The sequence below is a fragment of the Poromitra crassiceps genome (genome assembly GCF_964638095.1).
Source record: "Poromitra crassiceps genome assembly, chromosome: 5".
NCBI lineage: Eukaryota > Metazoa > Chordata > Actinopteri > Beryciformes > Melamphaidae > Poromitra > Poromitra crassiceps.
The window spans coordinates 44,582,424-44,603,541 of record NC_139642.1 but is presented as its reverse complement, the minus strand read 5'-3'; positions in this window follow the sequence as shown (position 1 = coordinate 44,603,541).

Sequence of the window (21,118 nt, the reverse complement as noted above, 5' to 3'; positions counted from 1 at the left end):
GAGGCAAACACTCACTGTGACAGTGCCATGTTGACGCCTGCAAAACACATCTTTAGGGTATTATGGGGGCGTTTTGTGTCTTTGGTGAGTAAATAAATAAATGAAAAAGCCCTGCGACTGTGGGGCAGTAAATGTAAAGTTAGTGACGGCATCATCATGTATCAGGCTCTGGCTCAGGGGCCCCCTGAGCTCTTGGGCCCCTGGGTCTGTGTCCAGTTGGCTCATTCAGTAATCCATCCATGCCACTACGGTCTAATATAACACCTGCATCACTGACTGTAGCCACTGCACCTGTCCAGCGCTTAATTTCACAACCCCCTGACTCAGACCCTGACATACGTACCTGAACTCTGCCATTTGAGGTAGTTGCTCCCTCCCCACCTCAATTGGACAGCCTTCCAGGAGAGACGCATAGTCTAAGACTTGGAGCTGCTGACCCTCATCCCAACCATGCCACACTCATCGCTCCAGTGCACATCGGAGATCACGGTCCGATGAGGCCAAAAGGACAACATCATCTTCAACAGCAGAGATGCCACCATAATGTCACTGAAATAGACAGACTCTACACCTCGGCTGTGCCTTGAGAACCTGCCTATAGGATATCTTGAACAGTAGAGGGGACAAGGTGCATCCGTGTCAGAGAGTCCAACGCCCATATTGAACATGCAAAAATGTGAACACAGCTCTCGGTCTACTCTAGATACAGTGCCTCAAAGCAGCAGCACCCCATATTCCCACAGCACCTCTCACAGAATACCTTGAGGAACACAGTCATGTGCCTTTTCCAAATCCACAAAGCACATGTAGAAAAGAACTTCCGCATCTGATCTGCTGTTAGGTATGTATATGCACTTACAATAATCTAAGTTTTCCTCTAGTAATCGATTGCAGTGAGCCAACCCTCAGGACAGACTAGCTGTGCAGCAGCCACACAGGATTTGTGACCTTTTTTTGCCAAAGCTGGCAAGCAGCTCTCACCTCTCTTCAGACCAGTCCTGAGTCCTGGCTTTAGGAGAACGATCACTGCACCTTATGGTGACATTTGTTTGCAGAGCCAGCATGTGTGAAGATGAGCCCAATCTAATCTGTTCTTCTCAACATCCCGCAGCAGCTCTGGCTCGTGGCTTACTCTCCGGAGAGGTTATCTCTGTACTGACAGCCAGTTTCTACTATCAATGTTTGCCATGTTTGAGCGTTCTCTGTCGCTGCACTTTACCCAACAGTGGACCCCTACTGTCTGTTACCTTGCAGGTAGTGAGCCTGGCCTTAAGGCAGCTTTGGAGTCAGTTTAACTTGTGTGCAAATCACTTGCAACTGGTGTGGAGGCACCATCAATGTGCATGCTATAGATAGTTTTAACTTGACAACAATAACAACCCACCTGAATATCCGGTTTACTTCCTGTATACATAGCTGAGCGCCGGCTGATATTCGGCTCATATTAAATGTTAACGTTAACGACAGACACAGCAACAAGGTAGCCTGAGAGGCTAATAAAAGCTACATGTTACAGAGTAAGCTGACTATCAGTACATTATTGCACGCATAGGCCTATCTTTACATTTAAACGTATAGCAAAAATAAACAATTGAAATAGAACTAGGCTATGTCAGTGTTTTCCCCTGAACAGCTGAGAAAGTGGACACTGTAAATAGTTAGCACTGTCAAGCTGATACAATTCAGGTGGCGGTAATGCAACATTTAAGGATGCCAACCGCCATAAAACACAGAAGAAGAAGCTGAGAAAAAGGAAGTGCTGTGGGGTTGCAGCTGGTTGAATACCGTCTATAGAAACAGATATCTCAGTAATTTGACAAAGACCATGTACACCTTTTTGACTGGTGAGTGGTCCTCACACACAATGCAATGCTCTCACTGACGCTGTTGAGATAAGAACTGTATGAGGATGAATTTATGATTGCAGTGAAATAGTTGCATGATATCTCTGGTTGATTAAGGTGAACATGTGGCTTCCTGACCGGCTGACCCGTGTCGGTCAAGTTAACGTTCAAGTCAATAATGCCCATCTGCAATTGCTTCTGTTCTCTGTCCATCTGCACACACACCACTGAAGCACTGTATTATAGCCGCACGCGCACACACACGCACACACACAAACACACGCGCACACACACACACGCACACACACACACACAAACGCACGCACACACGCACAATTCTTCAGAAGTGTCGCCGCAAGGTAGCTGCACTGAACATAAGCAGAAAATTCATCAATCCTAAGTACCTGTGAAATCCAGACCCTCTGTTGCTGCTGGCAGGTATGGATGATGGGTGTCATCTTCAAAGAACATGATACAGTGGCCGGATAGTATGAGTGCACTGACCAGATCTCTGCTAAAAGTCCTGTTAGAATCAGTGAGAAATTCAATCTCACACTCTCCCACCAACCAGCTGTCACAACACCAGCTCTACTACCAGCAGTGTGAGAGCCATTGTTTGTGTGAGTTCTCATAGCATGTACTGCAGCTCCTGCCTGTCTCATGATATGAATGACCCGATACACTGTACATGTATATGGGTAATATAGTCAAAGTTTGAAGTCGATCTGAGCATATTAATGCGATGTAAGTCCCTACATGTCTATCACACAACCATTCTCTGCAACAACACTTGATTTGTGTGTTTGGACAAAATAATGAATAAAAGATTGTGGATTATTATTCTGTAATTCAAGATTGACGCTTGACCTCATTGGATGTCATTGCTTCCTTGGTTTTATGTGATTAACAAGTTGCAGATGTAGGTGCTTATCCTGCATACAGCATGGTTTCAGCAGCTGACTCCTCACTTTTCATCTCCATCCAGGCACACCAAGTGAATGTCAAATGATTTCACTGTGACGGCCTCTCAAGATCACATTCAGACATATTGTAGGGCCTATCATAGCATGTCAGTGGCAGTAGTGACACCTCAGATAGCATAATAATAATACTAATATATAGCACTTTAATAATGGTATTGCAAAGTGCTTTAAAACAAATGCGTTTTAAGAAGTGATTCAAATGATTACACTGATTTTACCAGCAAAACCTGTTCCGTCCATCACACAGTGTATACTGTAAAAGATGAATGTATAAAAAAAAAAAAAAAGCTTTTTAATGTACTTATGTTTTCACTATCCACTATCTAACCTATAGGAAAGCTTTTTACAAAACAACTTATATTTTTTTCCATTGCTTATACCTAAGTCCAATAACTAATGAATTAATCATTGTTTCATCATCAATGTTTCTCAACCAATCGGCCAAACTAGTTTATTTTATTTTTATTTTTTATTTTATTAGTTTATTTGGCAGGGACATATACAAAAAACATTAAACCCCATAGGGGAAGAAATGCTTTGCAACAGATTTAGCCATAGGCTACTTTCCATCTGGAGTCCCTGGGCAGGTGGATACAAAGGCCATTTAGGGTAAAAACAACACAATAAAATATATAAAGTGTAAAAAACAGGGAAAGGGCACATGTTAGTATGAGATAGATAATGGTATAAAAAAATAAAATACATGCAAACAACATAGTACTGTTCTCATTAGGGAAACATAATCATGTCAGACATTTTAGACACTCCCACCTGAACCAAATTATTTTTAACATGCAACTATCTATAGATACGTAGATATCTATTTAGATATCGTGTTGGAATCAATAAGTCTACTGTAGCATTCATGTGAACCAACTTTTCAGACATGTCATGATGAGTCTCTCGGAAGAGAGATATTGCTTTTTTGCATTGCGTTTAATTCAATCAGTTTTGATTTTCCTTTTTTCAAAAAGTAATGGCCACAAACAATTTTTCAATAAAATACAAAATGATGAGTAGAACTTATGGATAATATCTTTCTGTTTAATACAGTCTATTGTGACTGCACAGCACTAGTTCCAATTTGATAATTAGATCCCATGTGCTGCTCACTGGTCGGCTCTGTGTGTAATAAACTCCTATACTCCAACGGTATGCAGTTGTCCAATTCAATATTGACAGCCATTTGTCAGGTTAACCTCTATACAAGGACCTTGAAACTAATTAGGATGTAATATAATGAAGAATAATTGTTATTAAACATCTGAACAGACAGGATATCTTATATCGCCATTGCATTTAAATCAATCTAGACATGAAACAACAACCCTGGCACGGTTGCCCAACAGACACCCTATGCAACTTGCAGAGGATGAGGTCCTTTGAAGGCCCATGTGTGTGATTACGAGTTTGTGGGGAGAATTAGGACCGATTGGCATTCTCCATTCCCTCTGGACATGACCCCCTCTAGCACACTGACCGCAGCAGACAGCCCTGTTAAGATGCAGGCAGAGAGGAGGAGCAGGCTCCACTCTGAATGTCTGCTCAATCCGTTTAAAAAGTCAGCTCCGGCAATGATTGACAGGGAGAGAGGTTACATATTTACCCTTATAGAAATACATGAGATTGTAAAAATATTGGAGTGTGAAATGGCTTGGCACTGTTGGCAGTGAAAATCCAAACAGAGAGAGAAAGAAATGGGAAGAATAATGCATGAATTGATGGACTGATTCAAAGGGATGATGGAATACATAAATGCATCAATATAGAAATTCAATTTTGAAGCCAAATAGAATCTTTTGTCCTTGCAAGGTTTTCCTTCAACAGAGGGTAAGTAACAAAAACACTTTCACTTCAATGTGAAAGATTCTTTGACAGATATGCATGAAGTGGGGATTTATGAATAGTATTAATGTGTTTCGTTTATTTATGATCAAGTGCCTTAAGCCTGCAACTTTTAAAGACCAATAACCTACAATACTAAGAACATGGAACAGTGATCACAGTTAATTAGACACTTTAGGGAAGGGATGGATGCTTCCGCTGATTTGAGAATTTACCATGGACAAGATTTGTCTTTTTCTTTGTGTGGAAAAAACACATCAGTGGGCTTTCATTCACAGATGGGTTATTTTTCATGCTATATTTAGGGTTATGCATATTATAGGAGATTGGTGGATTATACCACCTTCAGATGCAGTGACAAACTCACATCAACTAGGCTAATGATGCGAGTGACTGATTCCAGCTGGTGGGTCAGCGTTAGTTCACACTGACCCCACCAACTCTGCGACAGCAGCGACAAAACATCAAGGTGAAGTTGTATTAACTGCCAGGCCACGAAACTGAATTATGCCTACAAATTTGTTCTTGAGCAGGAGGAGGTTGATAGCCCACGTGATCACGTGGGCAAGCTTCTCCGGAGTTTAGCTTGCTGTTTTATATACCTTTCATGATGCATCAGTCATATTGACCCCGGAGTCAGTCGAGAAATAAAGTTTATAATACTAGGCATCTCGCGCACTATGCGTGCTCGATTCCTAGGCTTGCCCACTGCGCAACCCTGTCTATGACATCATCAGTGATGTCACTCGAGCACTCGATGATGTCATCAGTGATGGTCACTCAAGCAATTGTGTTGTCACTGATGATGTCACAGTGTCTATGACATCATCAGTCAATGTGCGGACTCTACTTTTCTCTCACTACTGATCTCACTGACATCATGATACGAACTCGAGAAATAATTGGGCACTGAGTGATGTCACTCGAACACTCCATGATGTGATCAGTGATGGTCACTCGAGCAATTCTGATGTCATCAGTGAGTGATGTCATCAGTGATGCGAAGTTGAGCATTTGTGCCAGGCGAGGTCACGCAGCAGCAGGCGAGGTCACGCAGCAGCTGAACTGCGGGCAAGGCTGCGCAGTGGCCGAGCTGCGTATGCGAGCCCACGCCTAGGAGCCTAGGAATCGAGCGCGCGTAGCGCACAACATTTCTAGTATATTACACACACACACACACACACACACACACAGCCAGACAGCCACAACAACACACACACACACACACACACACACACACACACACACACACACACACACACACACACACACACACACACAGTGTATGACGTTTCATAATCTTCGTACCTTGATCGTAGTTTCTTCGTTAGGAACTCTAGACTGTAAAGAAACAATATCTTGAAACAAGCTAGAATAGGGCTGAATACACTATAAGAAATGATGCTACACTTGGTTCAATAAAATGATGGAAAAAGATGGCCCATTAGTACTGTATATTTAGACCTACATGAAGATGGAAAATGTAAAATATTCTCATGAGATTTCTCATTTGAAAATCGCTCATTTTTAAGAGACTGATTCATCCCATGATGACACAGGCACAGATTGGTTGCCTGTGAGTTGATCAGCGCAGCTTTAGGACCCGGGGAGGCTGACCGGCCAGCCGCTCGCTGCACGCTGCAGGAGAAGCAGCATGGGCAGATCTGTATGCGCTGGCTCTCTCCACCGCTGCACTAACTGCACTATACATAACCGTACAGGATACTCTTTCCCCCTGAAGGATACGCTTCTTCTAAGGACTCTGCTTTGGTTAAAGTTTCAACACCTTTGTTTTTACAAAGAAGGATAACCGACGTTCACTCAAGTCGCTCGGTCACTAGTTGTAGGCTAACATTTCCTTGCTTTTCGTAACTGTAGCTACAACGTGCGCGCCACATAAAAGTTTGACTGAGCCGCCGGTATGGATCACGTCTGCTTTTAAGAGACAAGCACGTGCAGCAGCCTTCACATCATTTTGGAAAGGTGAGTTGGCTTCCACTTGTGTGTCGCTGCCTGGTGTGAAAAGTGGTGCGACAAGCGCAGCGGTGTGGTGAAGCGGTGCGTGCGTGTTGCTCCTTCTGTCGGCGTGGATAAGGTGCAGCATGTTTTATATCTGAATAGCAGTTTGTCTATATTATGTCCGTGAATCACATCCAGTTGGGCTACATCTGATTTCGAATTATGCGTACAAGGTCCCATTTAAGGAGCACTACCTTTACGCAAATCCGGAATAAACTGACGGTACTTACATTGCCATAGGCATGGCTATGTCATTCAGCGCATATCTTTTAACGTGGTATGAAAGCATGGACGTTTTCTATAGGCAGTTCCACAGCTGATGTAACCTACAGTACAGAAGACTGTTTTTGTCTGGCATCACAAAGTAGCCTACAGTGAACATCATACAGTTTGCCCCTTTTTGCATTCAGGAGAGGGAGGCAGCACAGTGTCAGGAGGAGCTGTCCTCCCGTTGTGGTGCTGAAAGTTTCCCAACTGTCCACAGTGTATTGTCGCATCACAAGACAATCAAACACACACACACACACACACACACACACACACACACACACACACACACACACACACACACACACACACACACACACACACAATGTGAATAATGAAACGAGAATAATGCAAATATGTGTAATAGTTTCGAAAGAAAGTTAACATAAAGGTTAAGGGTTGCGATTTATCCATTGGACTATGAATGATTCATGCATGGTGTGTGCGGGGGGATTACCATATCCCAGCCTAGCGCTGCCTTGCCGCACTGAAAGCCAGGATCTCAGCAGGCATTGCACCTGGGAGTCAGGGATAAATCAATAGCCTACGCTGAGTTTTAAAAGAACAGAAGGAATTCCAACAGCCTGATCCCTCTTTTCAGAGATTGCAAATGTATAGCCAACAACAGGCTATCTCTCTGCACTATAGCCTTTAGGAATTAGGTGTTACTATAGTGATAAATATGTGAGAGAAACTGGCTTCACTGTTTTATCATCTCTTCTGGGACTTTGCTCTACAGTGTTAATGTTATGAACTTGCATACTCACACAACACTGACAGATTGTATGTTGTTGTGCCAAACAAAGTAGTTTTCATCTTTAAAGGACAATGCCAGTGTCTTTAGCATGTGTTGATGTCAGAATGCTGGCACACCCCGCACCATCCTGTGATGGTGTGTTGGTTTCCATTGATGCCAGGCAGCCTCAGGTGTAGCAGACTGTTGTGTATTTGGCCCAGAGTCAAACTTTGAGGAGCCTCTCCTCTGAGATTACTATGATCACTAAGCCTACACAGTGTGCACTTCTCTGGGAGTTACAACATGGCTGCAAGGACTCCTGTGGGCAGGTGGAGTGTCGACCACACAGCGGCTGTATCTCGCTTCCTGCCCGTGCTGCAGAGACTGGTGTAGTCTGGCCTGTGTGATGTGATATCCTATGAGTCTCATAGTCTTGGCACAGTTTGGCACTGTGGTGGTACCTTCCAGATGGATTGAAATACTTTCCCAGAGACTCAAAGAGCCTTTTCTTGTTTTCATCTTCTCACTCTCGCCTTCAGGTGTGGTGGTGGTGGGTGGTTGTAAATGCTTTGCTCTCACTTGATGAGACAGCACAGCTCCCATTTCTGCCCATTTTGCAGTGGTGATTTTGCTTTGCTCTAAGTAAGCATTGTGTTGAATTAATATGGTGACATGAAGTGGTGCTGCTGAAATCAACCCATTGTGGTGGAAACACTGGTCAATATCCCCATAAGTCCAAATTGGGTTTTCTAAAGGTGATCCTGTTAGAATGGAAGCTAACAACTAACTCATTGGATGTCACTATCTGAATATGCATTATTTATGATAATAATATATGATTAGATTATTGCTATGGCAAGGGCATCTTGGTTTTTGTAATGAGTTTACGGAGGCTGTGTTACCGTAATCCCATTAACTTATTGATTATTTCTTCGTCTTTTGTTTTCTATTCATTCTATTACCAGGGAAAATGTTTTTGAAGAATAATTACGTGCTTCTTGGGTGTAATCTTATCTGCCCACTCACCGCACAAGCTGTCTACACATCAGCATATTATGGCTTTCTTTGTCATTTCCACATCCCCACTGTGATGTACCACACTGGATCAAAAATGAGCTAATTAAGTCCAAAAATGAGATCAGATATGATACAGAAATTAATGAGAAATTAGTGCCATATTGGCAGAGGAGAGAGAGAGAGAGAGAGAGAGAGAGAGAGAGAGAGAGAGAGAGAGAGAGAGAGAGAGAGAGAGAGAGAGAGAGAGAGAGAGAGAGAGAGAGAGAGAGAGACAGACAGACAGACAGACAGACAGACAGACAGACAATGGAAATCATTTCATTTGCTGCCCATCCTTGCTTTTGCTTGTGGGAGATTGGGTGATTTTGCCCACTGTGAACTCCTGGTCACATTTCTCTGGTTGCCTGGGTAAATCTCTCTAATCCAGAGAGGCGGACCAGATATGCCTTCATGGCAAATTTGGGGCTTATCGGCAGACTTGGAATTTGATGCGTGTGGCCGTCAAAGTGGAACATTAGCAGATTCCATCTAACAGGATTAGTTATATTTGCGGAGGAAAAAGACAGGCAGATGAAAATGAATAAGACATTCATGCCTAGTGAACAAAACCAACAACACAGACTAATACGTGGATAAAGATTCTTTGAAAGGCCTAGAGACTTTTGTTTTAGAAATTCGGCAGAAGTTTTGTAGATTTAGACACTGCTTCACTGCAATCATATTTGATCTTTTCTAACAAAACTATCTTTGAGGAGGGGGTGGGGGTGGGGAGGGCGGTTGGATTGAATTTAAGGAATTCTGCAGGACTGATTTCAAAATCCTGTAGTCAAAATTGAAATACCTGCCCACAAAACATCTCCACTTCAGAAAATGAATGACCACATTACTAACCCTTTGCTGGCTGGAAGTAATGGAGGACCTTACCATCAGTCCACCTCATCCTTAGCCTCCCACCTTCCCTCCCTCCACCCCCCAGATGTTTGAATGCCCCCAGGCTGTTAACGATTGATTTCTCTTTTATTGTTTTTATTTTTCATTCCAAATTCCGAATGAAATCATTGGCGGTTCCTTGATTGAAAAGCTCCAGCTCCCTGTCGCCCGTGCCTCGTCCCCGCAGAGCCCCCAGGCTGTGGGTCCGACAACAGGGAGATCCTGTTCCCTTTGACACCCGACCTCGCATGCAAAAGGTCGAGCGCTGCAAGCTGTTGCCAGGTCTCATCATTCCCTCATGACACGGCCATTATGGTGCCCTCTGGATGGCATGTCAGTCACCCACCGTGGCAAGTCAATTAGTCATATCTAGAGGGAGGGTGACAGTGTTTGCCGGTTGGATTTTTGTCACCCATCTGCAGGTGGGGGGTGCGCACTGCGCCTAAAGGGGATTACAGTTTATAATTACTTGTTTCACATCTGTCATGAGAGAGGATGAAAAGTCCACTGTAATAACCAGGTTTCAATTATAATTTAATTCTACACTTATTCCTCGCGAATTGTTCGATTTAATTTGAAAAGAAGTGAATTATTAATATATTTATTTTTGGAATGTACTGACTAGTGTTTCCACTTTAACCCTATAGGCCCAGGCCATATTTCCGGAAAAAACGGCTAAAAAGACATACCCAAAATATATCTAGAATTGCTCCACAACTATATTCTGTTCTTGGCATCTAGGGGCATCTAGGGACCTCAGAGAATCCATTCCAAGTGTCAGAAACATTGTGGCTGTTACTATGCCTGAGTAAATTGTAATAAACCAAAGGAGAAATGTGATTTTTTTTATCCTCGCCTATTTTTTTTTAGATTAGACAGTGGATAACACCATGCCTACAATTATCCCATGCAAAAAGATGCCCCTGAGCAGATTCAGCAACTCCTTGACTACAACTGTAGCAAAACGCTAAGCATTTGCACAAAGGACATAGCTTCCACAAAGGTTTTAGTAAAGATTGCACTGGGCGGACACTAATTTTAGCCATTTGGGTACCTACAGTACCCAAAAGTGTGCCAAATGATTTCCAATGTAATCTGGCTGGAAAATACAACTAATATCCATAACAGGAGGCTACTGCCACACAATGCAGCCTCTGGATATGACAGTTACCCTGTGCATCATCAGAATCTACCATTGTGCACAGTATAACTAATGAAAACACATCTAGACTGAAAAACACCACCACCAACAACAACAACAAGTAGTTGACAACAACAACTAGATTGATCATTTTGTCTCCAAATTGAGTAATTTATTACAAATTATCAAATTCAATACTTTTCAATTACTTTCAAGGACCAAATTCTTGTTTTTCTCCAAATTCACATACTTTCAAGGATTACAACATCCAATTCCTCAAATTCAAGGACAGTACTTGATCTTGTGTGTCCTGTACTTCTCGTGCAAGGTGGTGGTGGTGTGCAAGATGGCAACAACTCTTCTCCATCATCCTCACTATGGGAACACAGAACACACACAGTTTATCAAAGTAACACTCAAAGTCAAAAGCTCATGAATTTGTCTCACGACTGCTCAAAGGGCTTTAGAATAATGCCTACATTCCTACATTCACACACAATAGACAGCTCAATATACAAACCTTGGAGATGAAGGCCGATCTGGAGGGGAGGAAGGCTGGGTGGCTCGTGTCACAGGCTTTGAGGCAGTCGTACACCTTGTGTGTTGTTTACTTTTCATACGAGGAGGGGGCGAGGTGTGGGTGGCATAGACAACCTGTCTCCTCCATCATCCTCTCTGTGGGTTTATCAAAGTCACATCCTCAAAGTTTTTGCTCAAAGTTCAGAAAAAACAGTTTATTATTATTATTATTATTGTTATTATTATTAGTATTATTATTGTTGTTGTAATTTTATTTTTATTATTATTATTATTATTTTTATTTATTTATTTTTCATTATTATAAAGCAGAAATAATGCAAGCAAAAACAATCATCATGTATGCCCCTATCACACAACTGTAATAGGACTGTTTCCTTGGAATACCACTAACCAACATGTACTGCAATGTTCAAAATACAAGAGAAACACAATAACTTACTCTGTTAGTGGCCGTTCATCCACCCAAAACGTCTCTTCCTCGTCACTGATTGGGGAAGTGTCTTCAGAATCCTGTATTTCCACATCACTTATCTACCTCTGAATTTCTTCAAGGGCTTCCAAGACGCTATATTTGTCCTTCTGCTGCTTCTTGGACATCGTGAACATTTAGACATTATTTAGAAGTAAACTAGATGAGGAAACTAAACCGTAGCGTTACCTTGCACGGGTCTAAACAACACACAGGCGCTTGTACCAGCTGTGCGCATGGGCAGTGCGTGCGTCATGCGTAATGGCGGACAGGGCAGTGGAAAAATACCAGCCGAGCGCATGGCGATATCTTCGCGATGACGTAGCATACATGGACATGTGAGACCTCGTTGGAAAGCTCGCGATGTTTTAGAAAATATGGCATTGTGAAAATAGGTCTGCAGTACCACCAAACATTAACATCCATTAGATGGAGCAAAATGCTCTGCATGAAATTTAGGGTCAGCAAGCTGTCTCGCCAAATATGGCTCCCATGACCAGGCTGTTTTGATCGATAATCACTCAAATGGACTCAAATGACTACGGTAAGTAAACGATACCTGTTGCTTTTGATGACAATCCCTGTCGGATTTGAGGCAATATTGAGACATAAACACAAAATCTGACACGTTGCCTGTGAAATGTTGAAGTTTGACTGTGTGCTTTCGGCGAGGCTGAGATGACGTAAATAGATCAGAGCAATGTATACTGATATGCTGATTAGGGCTGTGAATCTTCACTGGCCTCACGATTCGATTCGATTACGATTCATCTGTCAACGATTCGATTCGATTCGATTAAACGATGCATCACGATGCATCGCGATGCATCTTAAATCGATGCATCACTTTTTCCGCAATACATGATTTATTTTTTCTCACTTTCTTTTTTCTCACTGTGTGGCTACTTTTAAAATAAAAGTGCATTTGGAATTGCATTGTATTATGATCCATAATTAAAATAAACAACTGCATGTACTTACATTCTATTTTATTTGATTATAAAAAAAAAAAAAAAAAAAAAAAAAAAAAAAATTAATAATCGATTTTTGATATTTGTTAATCGATGCAGAATCGTGCACGTCCGCATCGCGATGCATCTTATAATCGATTATTTTTGACACCCCTAATGCTGATTATATTTCCACTAAAATGGTAAAATCATTGACAAACAACCATTCTTTGAACAAAAAAAAAAACACGATTTTAGACGGACAAGCCCGTCTTTTATTGTCACACGGTTACACATCAACACATGCACGGAGGGCCACAAACACACATATGCTGACGGTGGCCGGTGAAATTTGTCCTCTGCATTTAACCCATCCTGGCTTTGTCCTTTCCTCCGGGGGGCAGGCCAGGAGCAGTGGTCGCTTTCTCGTACAGCGCCCGGGGACCGACTTCGGATGTTGTCGTCACTGGTCGGATGACGATGACGATCTGATCTTCTGCATGTTTTTAATGGGGGGGGGGGTTATATACGGAGGAACCCCCCTGGGGGAGCACGGGGAGAACATGCAAACTCCACACAGACAGAAAGGCCCTTACGACGAGATACCCCACCTGGGCAGTAGGCACTGAAGATATGGGGGGAACACACACAACCACAGCGCCCGCAGTGTCCCAGGCGAGAATCGAACTCAGGACCTTCTGACTGCGAGGCGACAGCTCTACCACTGAGCCACCGTACACCGTACACCGTAACACCGTACCCCCCTGATTTAGTACGGCTGATTTAGTGGGGAACAGGCCTCCTAAGTGTGATGGATTTGAAAAAAAAAATCCACTTTACAATTTGAACTACTTTTCAAATGCGTGAAGTCGGCTTCACCACAGTTGGACCCGGATACGGATACGGATTTATAGGGTTAAATTGGCGATTTACTTTTTATGCTGGGTTGTTATACGTTTGATGGCATAGACTGTATAAAAATATGGACGTCTATAGCCACCATGATGTCATCCATTGGTTTCTTGGATTCATTTTGAAACCTTGAGTTTCACATTGTGACCGTCACCATCTTGTTTGTTTTTTAGCAAGAAGTGACCATGTTTGGATGAGAAGAGCGGCAGCACCGCTAGCTAGTACGTGATCGGCGAGCTCCACAATCACTGCCAGACGACCTGTCAATCATGCCCCAAAACATAGTCTTCTTTACCATCGATTTTACTCTAGAGCATAATTTACAAAATGAACATCATGCTGTATAGAAGAAGACTTGAAACTAGCTATTGAGACCTTAAACTCATTATGAAAGTGTTTACTGAGGCCATAAATCAAGTCAGAACTGGGGTCAGTTTCCCATTCACTTCTATGCAGTTGGACTTCTCTTTTCCAGCCATAGACTGTATAAACAGGTGAGTTATATATAAATGCACCCCTGTACAGTCATGCACAGTGAAATTAGCTATCGAGACCAAAACCGTTGGTTTTAAACGTGTTTATTTCTGCTGTTATGTTGGGCATTTTAACATGGTGGTGAATTAAATGGGCAATAGCCTCGCTGGCCAGACTCCCCTCCCTGCCCTGAGATGAGTCTGGCCAGCCTCCCCTCCCCACCGTGAGATGAGTCTGGCCAGACTCCCCTCCCCACCGTGAGATGAGTCTGGCCAGCCTCCCCTCCCCACCGTGAGATGAGTCTGGCCAGCCTCCCCTCCCCACCGTGAGATGAGTCTGGCCAGACTCCCCTCCCCACCGTGAGATGAGTCTGGCCAGCCTCCCCTCCCTGCCGTGAGATGAGTCTGGCCAGCCTCCCCTCCCTGCCGTGAGATGAGTCTGGCCAGCCTCCCCTCCCTGCCGTGAGATGAGTCTGGCCAGCCTCCCCTCCCCACCGTGAGATGAGTCTGGCCAGCCTCCCCTCCCCACCGTGAGATGAGTCTGGCAGCGCAGGTCTCCATTGTGGAATTGCGATGGGCGGCGCTTAGCGGCAGTGCCCTTGGAAAATAGTTTCCAACAATCCAACTTGCCATTTTCAGCGTGTAGCAACGAGCTAGCGTGTAGGTTTCTGCCGTTAGCTTGCTAGCTAGTTAGCATTGTTGTTTTCACTGAGGCGGCAGGGCACTATTTACAGCGACACACAGGGAGGAGGGAGTGGAAGCCGCTCTGATTGACGTGGTCGGAGCCAATGACAGAGCTTGTAATAAGCCGGGAGCGGACATCCGGCAGCGACTGAAACAGTCGCTCCAATGGGGAGCAGCTGTAGAGCAGGGGAGGGCATATCCCAGTTGCCTGTTTCCGTGCAGCCAGACGACTCTCACGGTAGCGAGGGGAGGCTGGCCAGCGAGACTAAATGGACAATGACTCCCTTTTGTAGCCATCCTCAAGTGGCCTTTCGAAGAACTGCAGTTTTTGGTAACCTACTTCCACGCTGGCCTCATTTTTCAGAACCAAAGTTTGGGGCTTGCTTGATGGGCCTGGAAAGCAGTAAGGACTTTTTTAATCTGAGGACAGCAGAAGAATATGATGAGTTGAGGATAATTGACTTCAACAACAGCAGGGCAAGAAGAGGAGGGTGAGTGAGTGCTGTAGAGGAGAAGAAAGCAGGAGAATGGATAGAGGAGATGTGATCAAAGGCATGGATTAAGATATCGTTGGTCGCTTCTCAAGGAGAGATTCAGAGTTGACTAAATCAAACAGACAGTCTGCAGCACCACATGGAGATTAATGCCGCTAAGCACCTAGAAGATTGTTCTCCAAGAATTCACCATAAAAATACTGACTGACTACTCTGTGCACTCTGTGTGTGTGTGTGGGGGTGGGGGGGGTGATCATATCACTGTCTTCCTTTGGTAAATACATTTCCACAAATCTCTTTTCTAATGATTTCACAACTATAAAGGACACTGCTAGCGAGTTTCTTTTTTAAACATTTATTCGTGAGCACTACCACTGATTTTCTGCTTTGAGATGTTTTTCTTTTTGTGAGGACAGTTTGGTTTGTGTTTGTGAACATCTGTTATCTATCACAGGAGAAGAGTTTGTCCTGTCCCCAAATCTGTAACGTACCCATGTACAGCTCCACAAAGTGTGAAATGAAAAAGACAGACATGGTGGCTGTGACCGTACTCCATGATTTGTCTCGCATTTTCCTTCCCAGGACTCACAATATATCCCATATTAAATGTAATCCCGATCAGAAGCAGAGTGTTCCTGAATCCTGATGGTACTGTAGCATGAAGATTGGGTTTCAATCCCGGGCTACATTGTAACAAACATTAAAAAGAAGTAGGCCGTTCCTTCTTTGGTTGGCACTTAGCATTAAAGCCTCTGTAATAGACTGTGTGTTAGAGAATAGGTATCCTATCCAGGGCTTTGGATTGTACACCTACTGTAAGCTGCTTCATGCCACTGCATCAGGCGATAAGCTGCTGGCCTGTGAGACACCTCAGCGTGAGCAATCCCTGCTTACTTACTGTACTTATGATAACAAGCTCACAGACCAATGTAAATGCTCAGAAAACCATTCTATGGATACAACAAGGCCTTTGCTATTCATTGTCAGGTTAGACATAGAGTCCTGGTTATTATTATTTATTTTGTCATCGTTTTTTTTTGTCCTTCAAACTTTCTTTGGTATGTTTTATTTCACACGGCTGTCTTAATTGATTTTTTTTTATCTATCCCCACCTTGCTGTGATTTGATTCCATGTTGAGATAAAAATGCTCCATCCAAACCACCCAGCATTTGATTGAATATCTGTGGTCTATTATTTTGTCTTTCTACATGCTGGAAAGTGCTGCATTATTTAGCAGGTGTTAATGTCATAAAACAGCTTGGGTCCCAGTGGGAGACTGTGAGCTGTGTTTTGGGGGTGTTTTTCACTTTCAAAAGTGCTTTTTGATTTGGGGCTGGCCTACTCTACAGTTGGGAGCTGGTGTGAAGTGTGGAGCAGAGGCATCAGAGGGGAACTGAGAAGAAAAAGATTCTCCTTAGGAAAGCAGTACCATGCCCTGGCTTAATCCTTCCCTTCTCTCCACTCCTCCTGCTCTATACCTCCCCCTTCCAAGTCCTTCTAGTGTTAATGATCTCTATACCTCCCCCTTCCAAGTCCTTCTAGTGTTAATGATCTCTATACCTCCCCCTTCCAAGTCCCTCTGGTGTTAATGATCTCTATACCTCCCCCTCCAAGTCCTTCTAGTGTTAGTGATCTCTATACCTCCCCCTTCCAAGTCCTTCTAGTGTTAATGATCTCTATACCTCCCCATCCAAGTCCTTCTAGTGTTAATGATCTCTATACCTCCCCCTTCCAAGTCCTTCTAGTGTTAATGATCTCTATACCTCCCCCTCCAAGTCCTTCTAGTGTTAGTGATCTCTATACCTCCCCCCTTCCAAGTCCTTCTAGTGTTAATGATCTCTATACCTCCCCCTCCAAGTCCTTCTAGTGTTAATGATCTCTATACCTCCCCCTCCAAGTCCTTCTAGTGTTAATGATCTCTATACCTCCCCCTCCAAGTCCTTCTAGTGTTAATGATCTCTATACCTCCCCCTCCAAGTCCTTCTAGTGTTAGTGATCTCTATACCGCCCCCTTCCAAGTCCTTCTAGTGTTAATGATCTCTATACCTCCCCCTTCCAAGTCCTTCTAGTGTTAATGATCTCTATACCTCCCCCTTCCAAGTCCTTCTAGTGTTAATGATCTCTATACCTCCCCCTTCCAAGTCCTTCTAGTGTTAATGATCTCTATACCTCCCCCTTCCAAGTCCTTCTAGTGTTAATGATCTCTATACCTCCCCCTTCCAAGTCCTTCTAGTGTTAGTGATCTCTATACTGTACCTCCCCCTTCCAAGTCCTTCTAGTGTTAGTGATCTCTATACCTCCCCCATTCCAAGTCCTTCTAGTGTTAATGATCTCTATACCTCCCCCTTCCAAGTCCTTCTAGTGTTAGTGATCTCTATACTGTACCTCCCCCTTCCAAGTCCTTCTAGTGTTAGTGATCTCTATACCTCCCCCATTCCAAGTCCTTCTAGTGTTAATGATCTCTATACCTCCCCCCTTCCAAGTCCTTCTAGTGTTAGTGATCTCTATACCTCCCCCCTTCCAAGCCCTTCTAGTGTTAGTGATCTGATCTTTATACCTCCCCCTCCAAGTCCTTCTAGTGTTAATGATCTCTATACCTCCCCCTCCAAGTCCTTCTAGTGTTAATGATCTATATACCTCCCCCTCCAAGCCCTTCTAGTGTTAGTGATCTGATCTCTATACCTCCCCCTCCAAGTCCTTCTAGTGTTAGTGATCTCTATACCTCCCCCCTTCCAAGTCCTTCTAGTGTTAGTGATCTGATCTCTATACCTCCCCCTCCAAGTCCTTCTAATGTTAGTGATCTCAATAGACCAAATCACCGTGACGTCACCATGTAAACAAATTTACTTCCGGGTACCACTTGGGGAAGGCGGCAGGTTTAAATGTGCGTGTTGTCAAATAAATGCTGTCAAACCCTCTCGTTGTTTTCTGCCGACTACTTTCAATTTAAATGGTTAAACGGTTGGTAAACATGCTTGTCCGACGTATCTAGCCTTTCTTCTGTGTTTGTTTTATGTAGTGTTAGCTAGCTAATAATGTTTGTTTGTCTGTCAAACTCGCTGTTTTTTTGCAGAGTCTTAACGTTACAGACAGAGTAACCTCGCGTCACCAGGCTCTTCTCGGCGAGAAAGAGCCTGGTACAGACAGAGCTACTGACGCCACGTCAATTTAATTTAGCTTCAAGTCTACTCTAGTCTGGTCCAACAGGTAAATTAGCTAGTCTGGTCTCCACTAACGTTAGTGAAAGTGTTGTTATGAATGATATTAAACAACAACACAACACGGACAAACCATTTTTGTCTTCTTTGTCTGTTTTTGTCTTCAACACGTCAGTTTGTGCCGTCCACCGCCATTATAATGTGTGGACCTCAGGGGTACCCGGAAGTAAATGTAAACATCCCGCTGATTTGGTCTATACCTCCCCCCTTCCAAGTCCTTCTAGTGTTAGTGATCTGATCTCTATACCTCCCCCTTCCAAGTCCTTCTAGTGTTAGTGATCTCTATACCCCACCCCTTCCAAGTCCTTCTAGTGTTAGTGATCTCTATACCTCCCCCCTTCCAAGTCCTTCTAATGTTAGTGATCTCTATACCTCCCCCCTTCCAAGTCCTTCTAATGTTAGTGATCTCTATACCTCCCCCCTTCCAAGTCATTCTAATGTTAGTGATCTCTATACCTCCCCCCTTCCAAGTCCTTCTAATGTTAGTGATCTCTATACCCCACCCCTTCCAAGTCCTTCTAGTGTTAGTGATCTCTAGCTAACTGCCCCAGCACTCTGCTTATCTTGCTTCAGAGAGAAAGGCACTCATGTGATAAGAGAGGAGATGGGATGCGGCGCTTTCAATCACCAGCCCTGACATGCACTCCCAGTTACCTGTAACATATATATCATAAACAACATGGCTTTATAGTAGACCGGACTGATATGACTGGATAAGTAATCCATCAAGAACAACAAAATGCCAAGGTCACTCCTGCACGGTGTCCATGTAGGCTTCAGGATTCAGGATGTGTCCCGTTATTTACATGCTCGTGTTTGCCTTCTGCCATTTCCTCAAACAAAGTGGCAAAGTCTGTGCGCGCTCAGCGGTGTGTGTGTGTGTGTGTGTGTGTGTGTGTGTGTGTGTGTGTGTGTGTGTGTGTGTGTGTGTGTGTGTGTGTGTGTGTGTGTGTGTGTGTGTGAGTCTATGCGCGCTCAGCGGCGGCTCGCTGTTTGATGTCAATACCCAGCGCCAAACTGGATCAGGAAGAGTACACAGTTGGCTGGAGTGAACTGTTTGTCTATATGTGTCTCAGATCCCTGCGGTTTTCTCATTTTCTAACAGTAAAATGTGGTGTGTGTGTGTGTGTGTGCGTGTGCGTGCGTGCGTGCATGCGTCTGTGCGTGTGTGTGTATGTGTGCGTGCGTGCGTCCGTGTGTGCATGAATTTGAATGCTGTACTTGTACGTAAAATATGCACATGTCAAATGCATATGAATCATTTGAGGCCAATGAAAAGTGGAAGTGAGAAGTGGGTGCTGTAGAGTGTATAGAGTAGGTATATTTCGAAAAATACCTATGAGTTTTACTTGGTCAGCTATGTACAGTATAAACAAGAAAAGAAAAGAAAAAGTTTTTTCGCCCCCGTGTGTTTGAAGTGAAATGGTCTCTCCTGATTCTGAATATAGCTTAATCGCTTGGTTTGACCAGATAAAACTCTTTTTATAAGGATTTTCTGATGGAAAAATGAATGAGGAATGAAATCCCTCCTTAGGCCCCATGCCGAACCCGCAAGAGGGCATGACTTTGGCACTGTATGGGGTGTGTGAGATCAGGTCATCAGGGAGGCGCACGGCGCTGTCTAGTGGAGGCGCACGGCACTGTCTAGTGGAGGCGCACGGCGCTGTCTAGTGGAGGCGCACGGCGCTGTCTAGTGGAGGCGCACGGCGCTGTCTAGTGGAGGCGCACGGCGCTGTCTAGTGGAGGCGCACGGTGCTGTCTAGTGGAGGCGCACGGCGCTGTCTAGTGGAGGCGCACGGCGCTGTCTAGTGGAGGCGCACGGTGCACTGCTGTCTAGTGGAGGCGCACGGTGCTGTCTAGTGGAGCCGCTATCTAGTGGAGGCGCTGTCTAGTGGAGGTGCACGGTGCTGTCTAGTGGAGGTGCACGGTGCTGTCTAGTGGAGGTGCACGGTGCTGTCTAGTGGAGGCGCTGTCTAGTGGAGGCGCACGGTGCTGTCTAGTGGAGGCGCACGGCGCTGTCTAGTGGAAGCGCACGGTGCTGTCTAGTGGAGGTGCACGGTGCTGTCTAGTGGAGGCGCACGGTGCTGTCTAGTGGACGCGCACGGCGCTGTCTAGTGGAGGTGCACGGTGCTGTCTAGTGGAGGTGCACGGTGCTGTCTAGTGGAGGTGCACGGTGCTGTCTAGTGGAGGCGCACAGCGCTGTCTAGTGGAGGCGCACAGCGCTGTCTAGTGGAGGCGCACGGTGCTGTCTAGTGGAGGTGGAGGCGCACAACGCTGTCTAGTGGAGGCGCACGACGCTGTCTAGTGGAGGCACACGGTGCTGTCTAATGGAGGCGCACGACGCTGTCTAGTGGAGGCACACGGTGCTGTCTAGTGGAGGTGGAGGCGCACAACGCTGTCTAGTGGAGGCACACGGTGCTGTCTAGTCGAGGCGCACAGCGCTGTCTAGTGGAGGCGCACGGCGCTGTCTAGTGGAGGCGCACGACGCTGTCTAGTGGAGGCACACGGTGCTGTCTAGTGGAGGCACACGGTGCTGTCTAGTGGAGGCGCACGGCGCTGTCTAGTGGAGGCACACGGTGCTGTCTAGTGGAGGCG